Source organism: Talpa occidentalis, unplaced genomic scaffold, assembly GCF_014898055.3.
Source record: "Talpa occidentalis isolate TD23 unplaced genomic scaffold, MPIMG_talOcc4v2.1 talOcc4.2, whole genome shotgun sequence".
NCBI classification, from domain to species: Eukaryota; Metazoa; Chordata; class Mammalia; order Eulipotyphla; family Talpidae; genus Talpa; species Talpa occidentalis.
In genome coordinates, this window is record NW_023602073.1 from 136,702,252 (window position 1) to 136,717,137 (window position 14,886).

The 14,886-nt window shown below is 41.5% G+C and overlaps 1 protein-coding gene across 1 annotated transcript in view; it reads left to right on the plus strand.

Annotated features, from left to right (window-relative positions):
* Window positions 1–14,886, plus strand: part of PHACTR2 (phosphatase and actin regulator 2) — a 135,264-nt gene that overhangs the window by 40,175 nt on the left and 80,203 nt on the right.

Below are 14,886 nucleotides of genomic sequence, written 5' to 3' on the forward strand. Positions count from 1 at the left end.
GTTAAATCCTAAGGGGGATATAGAGAAAAGGAACAATGTTCCCTTGCATCCCTTAATAAAAAAGGCTTTCATCGGGATGAGATATAGTGAGGGTATATTGCTTTAAGAGTGGAGCTGATTGTTTATATGCCTCACTTGGGTGGATAATTTCCTAATTTCATTTGCCTTTGGAATGTTGCCACTTTTAAACACTTTTAGAGGTGCTGCAGAACTCCTTCTTGCCTAGGTCAGAGCACTAATGTCAGGAAAGTCCATTATTTTATTTCCTTTGCATATTATTTCCCTTTGTGGTTTTGTTTTGGTTTTTTCGCCCTGTGATACAAATCCGGTCTTTATCACTAAGGGCTAAGTCCTGGAAAGTAACTATTTTTTGGCTTATATATTTTCCTGATTTGTTTTCCACTTGGAATATAAATTGCAATGTTAATTCTTATTTTCTTTTGTTAAGTGAAAGGAGTTTGGGCTTACAACATTTTTTGTCCCAAGTTTTCTACTGCTTTCCCAGACCCAGATTCCCTAAGTGTATAGTGTTGAAGTTCCCTTTCTTCAACAGTGCATTTACTTAGGACCTATTATAAGACAGGGCACAAACAGTTAGCTCTGAAACATGTAACAGGATAAAAAGCATGGTTGGAGAAAAGATTGGCTACTGGGCAACAGTGAACACATTATACATCAGTGTGGTTACATGTCTTTGAAAATTCCTTCTGATCTATTTTGGATGACTCTCAGAATTAATGTGGTCAAAAATATCACAATATATTTTTTTAAATCCTGGTAGGAAATACATAATAGTTTCCATATTAGGCCATATTTAAGTGTACAGTTCAGCAATGTCGTGTATTTACATTGTTGTGCAACAGATCTCCAGAACCTTGTGTCTCGTAAAACTTAAACTCTATACCCATTAAATAATTATTCCCCATTTCCTCTACCCTGCCTGTTCCCCATAATTAGTTTCTAAAAATCTTTCGGTGGATCAAGTGCAAAGCATTAGTAATACCAACTAAAATTTAATGACCCATTTCAATCTGATGTTGACATGTTGCTAACATTATGTAGTCCTTTCTTTTTGCTGAATTTATCAATTCAATCTAAAATGTTGAATTTAGTACCACCTCAGGAGGCTTGAAACATGTTCCCTTTTAATAATTTGTGTAATTTGCTACATAGGCAACATAATAAATAAAGTATATTTTATTTTTTTGTATAAATAAATAAAAAAAAAATCTTTAAAGTATATTTTAAGTAGATGTTTAAAAGTAACCATTTCTGGGCCTCCCTGGTGGCGCAGGCGGTTGAGCCCAGCGCTGTGGAGCTGTCTGCAGCCTCTGCTGTGCAGATTCGATTCCAGCCAGCTATGGAGATACCCATGAGGCGGCAGACCTCTCCTGTCTTACCCGCTGCTCCCCTCAGTAGTGTATTTCGTCAGTCTGCCTCTTCTGTTCCCCTCTCTGTCTCTGGTGAATCCTCTCACCCTCCTGCACATCTGGCCTGTACCCCGGTTCTTGTATGCATGAATAAATAAACCTTAAAAAAAATAAAAGTAACTATTTCTTTTGCACATTTGAAGTCTTGGGATTAAACAAAATAGTCTGTTCCCCTCTCTGTCTCTGGTGAATCCTCTCACCCTCCTGCACATCTGGCCTTGTACCCCAGTTCTTGTATGCATGAATAAATAAATCTTAAAAAAAAATAAAAGTAACTATTTCCTTTGCACATTTGAAGTCTTGGGATTAAACAAAATAGAAGCAAGATATGCAAATATTGAGAGTAACAATAACCAGCACTTACTGAGATTTTATTCTATGCCAGAAGCTGTTTTAAATGCTTGTAATCCTCCCCATTACTATGTGAATTAGCTTGCTATTAAAAGACCCATTTCACTAATAGATAAAAATGCATTATGGAAAAGTTAAATAATTTGCCTTGGGTCCATGACTTGGGTATAACACAGCCTGCATTTAAATCCCAGAAGCTTCATTCTTAACCCCTTCACTATGCTGCCTTCTAGATCAATAAGCACATCGAGGTAAAAATACCAGTAGGATCTTATCAAAGGGATACACATATGTATACAGGAGAAAATGGAAAGTGGTCACTACTTTGTGTCAAACACTTTACAAGATGTTCTACTCGTCCATCAAAGTTAGGTTTTAGTACTTTTATGTGTTTTCATATGCAGAAAGGAAGGCATGTAGAGTTTTCAGGGCCTGTGATCTCTGCTAATTTGTTTCAAGGTCTGGGTTTGAACACATGTACATATCTTTTGTATTTAAATTCGAAAGTAATTATATTTAAAATTTTTTAAAAGACTTATTTATTTTTATACAAGAGCTGGGGTACAGCCCAGAGGCGTGGGAGGGTGAGAGGATTCACCAGAGACAAAGCAGGGAGAAGAACAGGCAGACGCCCGAAATACACTGCTGAGGGAAGCAGTGGGCATGACAGGAGAGGTCTGCTGCGCCATGTGGGGTTCTTGCTGGCTGGCCAGGATTGAACCTGCACTGCAGAGGCTGCAGACAGTTTCACAGCGCTGCACTCAACCCGCTGCGCCACTGGGGAGGCCCTATGCATTTAAATTTTTGATTAAATTTTAAAAAATGTTTTGCACAGAAGAACTGGGGTGTAGGCCAGAGGTACGGGGGTTGGGGGAGGGCTGTGAGGTTTCACCAGAGACAGCGTGGGGAGCAGAACAGTGAGACCTACTGAAATACACTGCTAAGGGGAGCAGAGGGTGAGACAGGAGAGGTCTGCTGTGCCACATGTGAGTTAGTTTCCTGGCTAGGGATAGAATTCAGGCCATAGTGGTGATAGCACTGAGACCTAACCTCTAGGCCACCAAGGCCCATATATTTAAAAATCTTGAACCTTCACACTTCCGAAAAATAGAGACGTTAAAAGCTTCTAACTTTTAGAACTTTTGGGGAGGTGATGCAACCTGTTGTAAGAAATGAAAGAATAATGTCAAGTAACAGGTACATATTTAAAATTACAATTTGCAAAGTGACGATCCATTAGTTTTAAGTATTTTTGCAAAAGCATTGACTTTAGAGACCAGGAATTATTCCCTCATTTAAAAAATCCAACTGGAAAAGATTTTATTTCTTGAAATGCTGTCATTCTAAGAATGTGAAATACTAGGCTTATTTTAAGTATGACAGATTCACATCATACACCATAGTGGCAATAAATATACAGGACCAGAATACATGTGTAATATTTAAATTCATATAAGCATATTTGAACAATAAAAGACTATAATTTACCTACAGTTTATTTGATTGAAAGTCATATGGTTCGTAAAAGGTTTTGTATCATTTCTCTCAGTTTAGTCCACGTTGACTACAGTGGGTTGTATTTGGAGTTTTATGCTGGAGACAGTTCAGCTGCTGCTTTTGCCATTGGTTTGTTTTCTTTCAGGATAAGGGTGGCTACTTCCATATAAAATCTTATTTTTAATTCCTTCTCTGGCAGTTCTTTTCTGGATTCTTAGTGTTGCATAAATATACCTACAAAGGAACCAGTATTCTAAAGTCACCACCATAAATCCTCTACTCCAACACCACAGGATTTTCTAATCCTACCAGTTAACAAAAAATTTTCTAGGCCAGCCTTAACAGATCCTAATGAACCATGGAATATTGAATCTCATGCACAGGAGATGCTTTCAACATCTAAAATCCCTGGGAGTTTAAAAGGCTCCCCCTTCCTGACCTCCCCAGCTCCTGGGAGCGAGCCACAGGGGACAAGGGCTAGAATATACACTTTATTTTCTTTTATTTTCTTAAACTGATATTAAAATCAGAACTTTATTGATTTACATTACTCTGAGCATATATGTAAATAGTATCAAAGTTTATAAGCAAAAACCTTAATTTCAGTGAGAAAGCATTACTATGGATATATGCAAGTATATGTCACTTATCTGTGTCAAACTGTGACAGTAAAATACCATTTTTTTAAATATTTTATATAATTCTTACATCATTTTTCATTTTTGCACAATGTTAGAATATAAATTGAAAAGGTCTAGAATATACACTTCCTAATCCATTTTCTATTTTCTAACCTTTTTCAATCTTCAAGAAGACTAATGAGACCTCAGTAATGATAAAATTTTTAAACAGAATGTAGAAAAGGGAAACTGCAGAAAGTGAGCATTATGTGAAGATAGAAAGGTGACGATGCTATCAAACTTGAAGCATTTCACAGGTCTTACACAATTCACGATGAGGTTATGTCCCAAGAGACCCATTATATGTTGAAAACATCGGTAAGTCAAAAATGCATTTAATATCCCTAACCAACTGAACTTCATAGCTCTGCCCAGCCTTAAGTGTGTTCCAAACACCTTAGCTTACAGTTGAGCAAAGTCATCTAACACAAAGCCTGTATATCTCAGGTAGTTGAGTGTTGTACTGCAAAGAGAAAAACAGAATATCTTGTGGGTTCTGACCATTGACGTACAAAGCAGAAAGCACAGCGGGTTTGAAGAAAGTGTGAACTAAAATAATCCTTGGATGATGGGGATGCTACAGCAAGGGCCTCATCCATTTCTCCCTCTTCTGATGAGAATTGAAAATAACTAGTAGAAGGCATGGGGTGGGGCATTAACACAAACGACTTGAAGTGTGATTCTAATCAGTGCCTTCTACTTCCACTTGGTGGTCAAGTTGAAAAATTGTAAGTTGCACTACCGTGAAGCTGGGGACTGTTTGTTGTATCACTTATGATGAAAAGGCATGTTTGCCCAAGCCCCAAACATTTTTTTGGTGTTTTGTCTTGGAATATAAAAACTTTCATGGACTTACCCTATCAAAGCTGGGCCAAACAGGGATGTTTACTCCTTCTGGTTTAGTCTAGATTTGGACTAGTTTTGCCAAAAAATTACTATTCTTTCAAATACTGTACATTCCATTGTGTACATAAAATGGTAGGTAGAGGGGGGCAATGTTGAAAATTCTCAAGAAAACAAAATCTTATTATTAGCAAGGTAACATTGGTTTACAGCATAGTAGCTACTTTGGAAGTACAGGTTCACACTTGCTGGTGTGTTACCCCACCCCACCACACCCACCACCAAGGTACCCATGATCCTCCTCCACCAGCCCTTGAACCCCTCCATCCTTTCCCTCCCCTCTGATCATCTCAGTTCTACAATCAGAATCCAGGGTTTGTTTGGGGATTTTTTTTTGGGGGGGGGTCTGTTTCTTTGCTTTATTTCTTTACAGTCCATATATGAGTGAAATCGTTCAAATTTCTCTTTCTCCTGACTTATTTCACTTAGTATAATCACCCCCAGTTACATCCATGTTGTCAAAGTTGGCAAGGTTTCTCTCTCTCTCTCTCTCTTTTTTTAAATAGCCAAGTAATATCACCCTTGATGTGCATATAAGCTATTTCCAGATCTTGGCTTTTGTGGATAATGCTGTAATGAATATGGGGGTGCATACATTTTTTTGAATTCAAGGTTTTATATCCCTAAGATAGATACTTACTAGTAGAATTGGTGGATCGCATGGCAGGTATATTTTTAGTTTTTGAAGAAGCTCCATACTATAGAAAACAAACATTTTAGTTTGTCATCTTAAGAAAACTTGTACACACACACACACACACAAACAAACACAAAAAATAATAAACATTATTTATGTTTATTCTTATTACTCAATCTTATTACTAATTTAGACTACTCACACCTTTTAGTTTGAATTGGTGATGTTTTAATTTTTACTGTTCATACCTTGGATAAATAAAAGTGGGCTTTTAGAGAATATACATTAACCCCCTCAAAAACATTTGACCTAAGATATGAACAATTTTAGATGCCTTTAATCCTGGATGATAGATATTTAAACAAGTTGGAATACCTTAATTTAGGAACGTTTAATATCACTCAGGTCTCTTCTAGATCTACTCTTGCTTGTCATTTGACTCCTGATCAGTGATGAAATGAGGCATTACCCCATCTCAATCAAAAGGGCAGTCCCTGAATGTGTCTGGCAGATACTTCTACAGAAGATTAAGGGGAGGATTGTTAGAGCTATGATTCAGCTTCACCAGCTTCTTTAATAGAGATGACTTGTGATCTGGTTTGAAAACCTCTTCAACAGTGGGAGCTGATTCATTTTTATATCAGTTCTCTAGCCTGTTCTTAGTGTGAGCTTAGAATTTAATTACTCTAAAGATAATTATCATTCATTATTTCAAACGTCTTTGGCTTTCATGGTCTCATCTGTCTTGGGTTTACTATTTTTTATGTTTAAGAAGCAAGAAATGGAAACCCAGAGACTTTCCATCGAACTGGATGAATCCAAAGGCACCTGTCTTATTCATTTGTGTTTCTCGTATGTTTGCAAGAGTAAGACTGGAAAAAGGAAGGACAAGCTGTGTTTCACGTAGTTCACAAATCCTGGCCTCTAATTACTCTCCTGAGATTACTTGTACTTCCTGGCCCATCTGGAATCAGGGACTTGCTCATTGTTTAAGTCCTGAACCTTTATCCCTTGGGAATAAAAGCCACCAAGTCCCCTTTGGATTGATCTTCCAAGAGTGTTCCCAGCCCCTTTGGGGAACACCAGTGATTTTAGCTGTTTGCACCGGCAAATACCATCTCCCCTTCTTCCCTTCTCTCTCAACCTTTTCTGTCACCTCTACCACCTGCAAGTTTAAAAAACTTACTTATAGTGTTCATTGAAAAAGCATGATATGCAACAGTTTGTAAAACATCATATCTTTTATGTAAAAATGGGAAAACTAAAATGCATGTTTGCCTGTGAAGGTCTGAAAGGATATACCAGACCTGCTAAAAGTAGCTATTTGCTTGTGAAGCAAAAGTGGGGTTCACTTGGAGCAGGTTCAGCCAGATTCTACGTTTGTACCTAGAAAATATGCTTTGTTTCTTTAAATCTGAATAGCCTTATCTAGTCAAGGGAAACAGAAATAATTGCTTAGCCTTTCTTTAAGGAAGGCTGGGCGGGCTGATGAGAAAATAAATATAAAAATGTTGTCTAACCACCAAATAAATGGATGATTACTATCAGGTTTCTGGAGGAAGTTGTGACTGATTTCCTAAGAGTCGGAAGGGACCTGTTTCTCCCCATCTTCCTCTTTCTTAAGGTCCAGTCAAATTTCAAGCTTAAGAGTGGGGGGAGAATCCAGTGGCGCAGCGGTTGAGCGCTGGTTTGTGAAGCTGCCCACAACCTCTGCAGCGCCGGTTTGATCCCCGGCTGCTCCCCGGCCACCGGAGGAGGGTCCCACATGGCGCGCAGACCTCTCCTGCCGCCCGCTGCTCCCCTCAGCAGTGTACTTCGGTCCTTCTGCCTGCTCTGCTCCCCGCTCTGGCTCTGGTGAATTCTCTCACCCTCCCGCGCGTCTGACTGTACCCAGTGCTTGTATAAATAAATAAATAAATAAATTTATTTAAAAAAAAAAAAGTGGGGGAAGAAGAGGTCCTCCATAGTATTTTCACTTTTTTTATCTTGAAGCCTAAAGAAATCTTATCCTCTGTTAGAAGAAAATACAATTTAAAAACATCTATTGAATATCTTTTTTGACTAATCAGAGCTCTTCACTGCTAATGAATAACAAATTTAAGCACACAGGGAATTGATTGGTTCACATAACAAAAAAGCCCATGGACTGGATCCAGGTACTTAGATTTATGATTAGGAATCTGCCATCTTCTTTGGAGTCTATGTGCATCTATACTGATTTTTTTTTTTATTGTTGTTAAGCTTGTGGAGACAAAGTGGCTACTAAGAGCTCATATTCAGTTAGTTTGAACAACTTCACGAGAGAGGGAAAAACCTTCCTGTCCTATAATTCCCGCAGGGGATCTCATTGGTGCAACTTAAACACGTGTGTCTCGCTGAACCAATCCCTAGTGCCAGAGAGATACTGGGCTTTCATTGGAGAAACCTGAGCTCCCTAGCACTCAGGGATGGGATTAGCCTCACACAAAAATCAAGGACACCTAGATTAAGGAAGGGGGAAGGTGGTTTCTCAAAGGCTGAAAATCAAAAGAGTTGTTTCTGAAAGAAGTAGAAAGGAATGCTAGACCTGCTGTCCTGCTCCCTCCACCCCCCACATACATTTAGGTACACAATATCTACTCTGTGAAATGATTTTTTTTTTTTTTTTTTTTTTTTTACATTATGGGGCAGAATAACAAGACATGCCTCATAGGACTTAAACTAGAGTCGTGTGAATATAAGCTGCACATAGCAATGACAAATGTAGTAATGTCCCCTGGTGGCGCAGGCAGTCAGCGCAGCACTGTGAAGCTGTCCGCAGCCTCTGCAGTGTGGGTTCCATCCCCGCCGGCTGGCAAGATACCCACATGGCGCGGCAGACCTCTCCTGTCTCACCCACTGCTCCAGTCAGCAGTGTATTTCAGTCAGTCTGCCTGTTCTGTTTCCTGCTCTGTCTCTGGTGAATCTTCTCACCCTCCCGCACATCTGGCCTGTACCCTGGTTCTTGTATGCATGAATAAATAAATCTTTAAAAAAAATGTAGTGCTATAGTAGAACTAATAGTAATAGGTAACATTTACTGAATACTATCTAGATTCTAGATAGTGGCCAAAGCACTTAACTCATTTGAAGTGTTTTAACTCATTTAATCTCCAAGAGAGCCAGAAGGGTATTGTTACCCCATTTTGTAGATGAGAAAGCTGAAGCACAGGAAAGTAACTTAAAGGTGTTTTAGGGGCATAGTTATTAATTCCAGAGCTGGGTTAGTGAGATCGCCTCCAGGGGGCGCTGTTTGAAGCAGGTTGAAATTTCAAGGAGCATTTCACCTGAGGGCGGGGAAGTCTGATTCTAGGAGGCAGAAACTATAAATGAAAGAATGGAGATAAAGGGGTGCAGAAAATCTCTAGAAAATTGGCAAGAAGTGAAGTTTGACTTTAACGGTGGACTTATAGAAAAGAGATGGAGGGAGAGAAGTGAGCGGGAAAATGGCTACTTGGGACCAGTTGTGAAGCTTGGCTGCTGTTCTGAGGAGTTTGAGTTGTTCTGTAGACTGTAGGATTTTTGAGTAGGGGAGTGGCGAGGATAAACAAGAAAATGCCAGACCCCTGCGTGTTTTTAGGTGGGGATGTTGGCTTTTTTCTCTGCCTTACATTCTTGGGATGTTTTGGAAGGTTTTTGCAAATGTCCTGTTGGGTGGCATTTTGGTGGTTGATTCCATAAATGATTTAGTGCGGCCTTACTGAAGTGTCTTTTAGAAAGGAGACCATTACTTGACATTCTGTTTTCTGTTAACTACCATTGAGAAGAGGTTAAAAAAAAGCCAGGCTCTTATAGCACATTTTCAGCATAAGACAAGTGGTTTTCTGTTTCCATCAGTTTTACAGTAAGGCCATTCAGTACTGCGCACCAAGAAGATAACATGGCACGTTTATTTAATGGTCTCCTGTTTGCTCTTCTATTTTGTTCCATCATTAAACAGTGTTAGAATTGAGAATTAGGACTCTCTTTCCTCGCCAAAAGAAAACACAAGTGACTTGTTGACTGCAAGATTTACTCTCACTGAGACTTCCAGAGTAATATAAAATCCTGGCCGTGCATCCACAGAAAGGAGCTGGTGGCCTGTGCCCCAGCCTCCCCTCCTGAATGCAGGCTCCATGCCCAGAAGGACATCATAAATCACTTGTAATTTATGATGAGCCCAATCGTTGCTACACCCAGCTCGTTGGCGGGTGTTTGTCCTCTGCATACTATGACCTCCCTTCTTCAGCACATACAGAGACTTTTTCAGATGAGCTGTACGACAGAGAGCTGAGCCCAGCCAAGGAGTTGAGGAGAGAGGAGACAGAAGACTCTTGTTCTTAGAGTTTTGCCCTAAGCCTTAGTTGCTCTCTCCTAGAGTGGAACTGGTGACCCGGCAGAAAACAAGACCATTATCACTTTTAGCCTATTTTCCTTCATTCATTTCTGCAACAAATACACATCCTTTCTGAATACCCACGCCTGCAAGACCCGTTTGGGCCTGCAGCCGTAAACAAAGCAGTCTTGGTTCTTATCAAGAGTATAAGTGACAAAGTCGTACGTCCCAGGTCTGTAGGTGATGGTATATTTTGTAGGGTAAGAAAATGGATAGAGACAAGAAAGGGAGCAAAGTATGCAGGGAAGAGATTTTTATAAGGTGACCACTGAACAGAGATGGGGTTATTGAAGCCTCCCTTACAACAGGGGATGGGGTGAGTTATGAGAGGGGCCTGGGAGAATCATTATCTGGGGAGCATAAAGACCTCCTTGCAGGGACCTGCCTCAGGTGAGAAGCTGCAGGCACCAGAAGCAATGGAGTACTGGGAAGCCAGAGAGAGTGGTTAGGAGAGGCGTCAGGGAGATGAGACCAGGAGATCAGCTTAGGGGGTCTTCGAGAGGCCAAGGTAAGCTGCTGAGCTATTTCGAGATGGACAGCGCTGGGAAGTCTTCAGATGATTGCTTCCTAGTACTTGAGAAACCTGAGCGGAAGCATGAAGTGAGGAAGATGGGGCAGAAGGCTCCCTTCACCTCGCTTCTCAGAAAGAAGAAAGTGCAGAAAGTGAGTTGTTAGAATCAGGAGTGAACTCCCAGAACTTGAATCTGCACCCAGGGCAAAGAATGAAACAGAAATCACAGCTTTACTTGCCTTTGGTGGGGAAAAAAATCACTCATGCTTTTTCAACTGGGATAAAAGTGAGCAAACCATTCTCTCAACTGGTGACTCCACTTTTCTGGGAGAGATCTGGCTACTTCATCTGGTGTGTGGCCCAGCTCAGTCTCTTCCCCAGCATTTATTTGCTTCAACTGCAAGGGCGAGTGAGGCCCCTCAAATTACTGCCGTTGTCCAGATTTGTGGGAGCTTCAAAGTCAAAGAGCAGCTGGTGGGGTACTGGGGTCAGATTCTAGGAGGCTTCAATAACCGCTTTGCTCTCAGGGAACACACAGCAAGCTCCTGCTGTTTCCCACACACAAAGGGCTTACTCTAGTCTGGAGCTGTGGGGCGTGGGCGCTCCCTGTGCGTACAGAAAACCAGCCACTGTGATTTGAACTCCTGTGAGGACTAACACCCTCCGCGTGAGGGTGATGATAACTGAACGGTCGAAGCCTGTGAATGTTTGCAAGCAGGTGAGCACTTCTCTGGAACGTTCCTGAAATGACTCCTGCTGTGTGCGGCCTGTTGGACTAGAATGACCTCTCAGATTCATACCAGGGCAGAGCCCGTTCGAGCCTATGAAAAAGCTCCCAGGGCATGTGTTCTGCAAACATACAGACGCTATATAAACATGAGGCAAATATTTTAAAAGATGAAGAGTGAGATACTTGTTCTCCCAGGAGTGCGGTGGTTGGAACTCTGGGCCCTGGGACATACCTCCCAGGCTTAGTCGCCTGCAGTTTGTTCTCCTTGGCTCGGTACACACTTATCTGCATTATGTGTTCAAAATGTGCCCAGCCAAAGACCAAACAAATAGCCAACGGCATTTTCCTATTAGGGCCTGTTTATAGGAGGTAGAGCAAAAGAACAAAGCTGTTGCTTTTGATTTTTGACAGGACGCCAGCTGCTGCTTCAGAGCTGCAGAGTTTACAAGGAAGAGAGAGGAAGGATTTTTAGCTGTGATTCAGTTACACTTAAAGCCACAGAAAATGCCATTCTGAACTAAAGCATCTTCTGGGAAGCAGAAAATATTCCAAGTTCTCGGGTGATACTTCAGTGCAAGGGTGAAAGTTAGCACTAACGCAGAGGTGGCAGAATGGTCTGGATGGATGGGTGACGCAGTGAGCATGACTGGTGAGCTGGGTGGCCTTGTCCCTCAGTTTCCAGAGAGCTGATTAGAGGTGCTGGAACCCAAAGGGCCTGCCTGACGTCACTCATCTGATCGTGGAAGTTTTGGGACCAGAATCCAGAACCCCTGACAACTATTTTGTATTTTAGGCTGCTTTAAAGAAGCAAACTATTAAAAGGTCTGTTTCCTCGAAGATCAGAAACACTGCTGACTATTTAATAAGTGGGGATGCATTCAGTTTCCCACCATGTGACCTGTTCAGGGCCAGTGGGTCCCTGCTCTTGGGGTTGCCACCGCCATCCTGAAGTGTGGTGCAAAACAACCTGGAATCTTTGGGCCCACCAACAGGCCCAGCGACTGGGAACCCCGTGAGAGGTCCTCAGCAGCACCTCCCACGGAGCCCCAGTCCCACCTGGATGGGTTTGCAAGGGTCTGGAAGGCTGCCTGCCTGGACCCTTCTGACCCACCTGCATGGGCTCAGCAGTGGCCACAGTGACTTTGTGCACAAAGTTTGACTTCCTATACTCACCAGGGTGTCTCCTTTAAAAAAAAAAAAAGATTTACTTACTTATGCATACAAGAACTGGGGTGTAGGCCAGAGGTGCAGGGGGGTGGATGGTGTGTGTGAGAGAGGATTCACCAGAGACAGAATGGGGAGCAGAACAGGCAGATCGACTGAAATACACTGCTGAGGGGAGCAGCATGCGAGACAGGAGAGGTCTGCTGGGCCCTGTGGGTCAGCTCCCTGGCTGGGTATCAAACTCCTGCTACAGTGGCTGTCAACATCACTTAATAGTGCTGAGACTTAACCACTTGCACCACCAGGAAGGCCCCAGGGTATCTCCTTTATTACAAAAGTCTGAGGAAATTGAAGTGGTATTTAAATAACAATCCTCCTTTTACAGAAAAGAACTCCCATGAAAGAACAGCTCCCTGGGTCCTCCCACACCCAGTTAATTTGTCCACTGAAATCTTCACCAGCATTTCAGTGAGCTATTGTTACCTGCTTCTGGAAGTGAGGGTGGGAACACAAGGTAACCTGAAGGAAGAGAGGAGGGATCCCTCTGTGCTTCCATTTAAACCAGTAAGATGTTATAAAGGCGAAACCTTGCTATTTCGACAATGTGGGTAGACCTTACTGAAATAAGGCATATGATTTCACTCAGGAGTGGTACATAAAGAAATAATGAATGAATAAACTAAGTGAAATAAACTTTTAACCTGTAAGATCAAATTAATGGTTACCAGAAAGGAAGGGACAGGAGAAGAGTCCAGCGGGTCAACTCTATGGTGAAGGGTAGAATTGGACTTGTAGTGATGAACTTAATGTGGTGTAGACATGTCTTGATTTGCAGTGACACACATCTGAAACTTGCATGATGTTAAATCCAACATAATGCACTGTTGCTTTAATAAAAATAATGTTAAATGCACTGTTGCTTTAATAAAAATTTTAAAATGAAACTATTAAGATCTTAATTATCATTCTTTTGGCTATTCATTGATTCATTTTCTTGTTTGCTTCCATTATGATTCTCTCCAAAAAATTAAAAAAAAAAAGATTTATTTATTTTTATACAAGAACTGGGGTACAAGCCAGAGGTGTGGGGGTGAGAGAATTCACCAAAGACAGAGCGGGGAACAGAACAGTAGGGCAAAATACACTGCTGAGGGGAGCAGCGGGTGTGACAGGAGAGGTCTGCCACGCCATGTGGGACCCTCGCCGGCCGGGATCGAACCGGCGCTGCAGAGGCTGCAGACAGCTTCACAGCACTTCGCTCAACCCACTGTGCCACTGGGGAGGCCCTCTCCAGAAATGTTTGACTAAACTTAGAACAAAGTGCATATATATGTTATAAACAAAATATAAATGAAGTCAGGCCACTACAGAGGCAGAAACAGATCTCATCCACGCATTGTCATATGAAATCTATGTTAAATATCAAGTTTTACTCTGACCATTCTGGCAACCAGGATAAAAAAGGAAGACACAATTCCTAGTTATCAAAAGGGGGACGATTCCAGTTGCTTCAAGAGAGACTAAATGTTGCTCTTCTTGGGCTTATGCCATTGCTAAACACTTATTGAGGACTTCCATGGCTTAATACAAAACTGCCAGCCCAAGGCTCGCCCTCCCTCTACCTCTCTGCCTTCAGTGAGTTCTTGTTTCTGGGCACCTGGAGTCTCTCCCCACTCCAGCCAGTGTTCTGAGTTTTCATAAGCTGTGTTTTTACATGTCAGGGCATGACATTGGGTTACAGGGTTTAGTTTGGGTCTTGAAAAATACGCTGTCCAGGATGACTCCAGGATTTGCAATTTGAGAACAAGAATAGGAATCTTGGGCAAGTAGGATTCAGAAATCTCCTGCTGTGACTACCCAGTCTCTGTCAATGGGCCTTTCCTTCTCCCTGAAGAGTTCCCTCTCTGGCCCTTTTTTGCTACGTCAGAGTACTTTTTGGAATGGGGCATCTTGAAGGAACAGTTCTGCAGCATGCACCCGGGGGATATTTACTCAAAGGCTTAGTATGGTGTAATTCGTATTTATTTTACACACCTTCTTGGCCCCCAAGAGTGGGGAATGGAGCTAGCAGCTATGTAGACATGTAGGGCTTAGTATATATGTGCACTCATTAAGATAAATCAGACTGAAATTCTACCCTTGAGCTCTTAAGCGCCATTCTGAAGTTGTAACAGGAATTTAGACTTCTTCCAGAAATAAAAAAATCAGTGTTAGATGCCCATTTCTTTACATGCTCTGAAAGGATGAATTAGCTCCTTCCTCCTAAGTCTATACTCTAGAAATTCTAGAACTTGTGAGCCTGGGCAAGAAAAAAAGTTATAGAAATCCGACGTGTTGCACTTTTTAATAGATGGTGTGAGTAAGGAAACACTGCAAAAATAGTCCCTTCTCTCGGATTCAGTTGAGTTACTTGAATATATATTGAAAGTTTATTTGTTCATGAGTTTGTTTTTAATGTAAACATACATATCCTCTACATACACCATGTATGCATGGAAGCCTGTGTTTGAGAGTGCATTGTTACAGTATACTACTCCTTATCCAGTTTTGCATTCCATGCTTAGAGTTACCAGCCACCAGCCATAGTAAG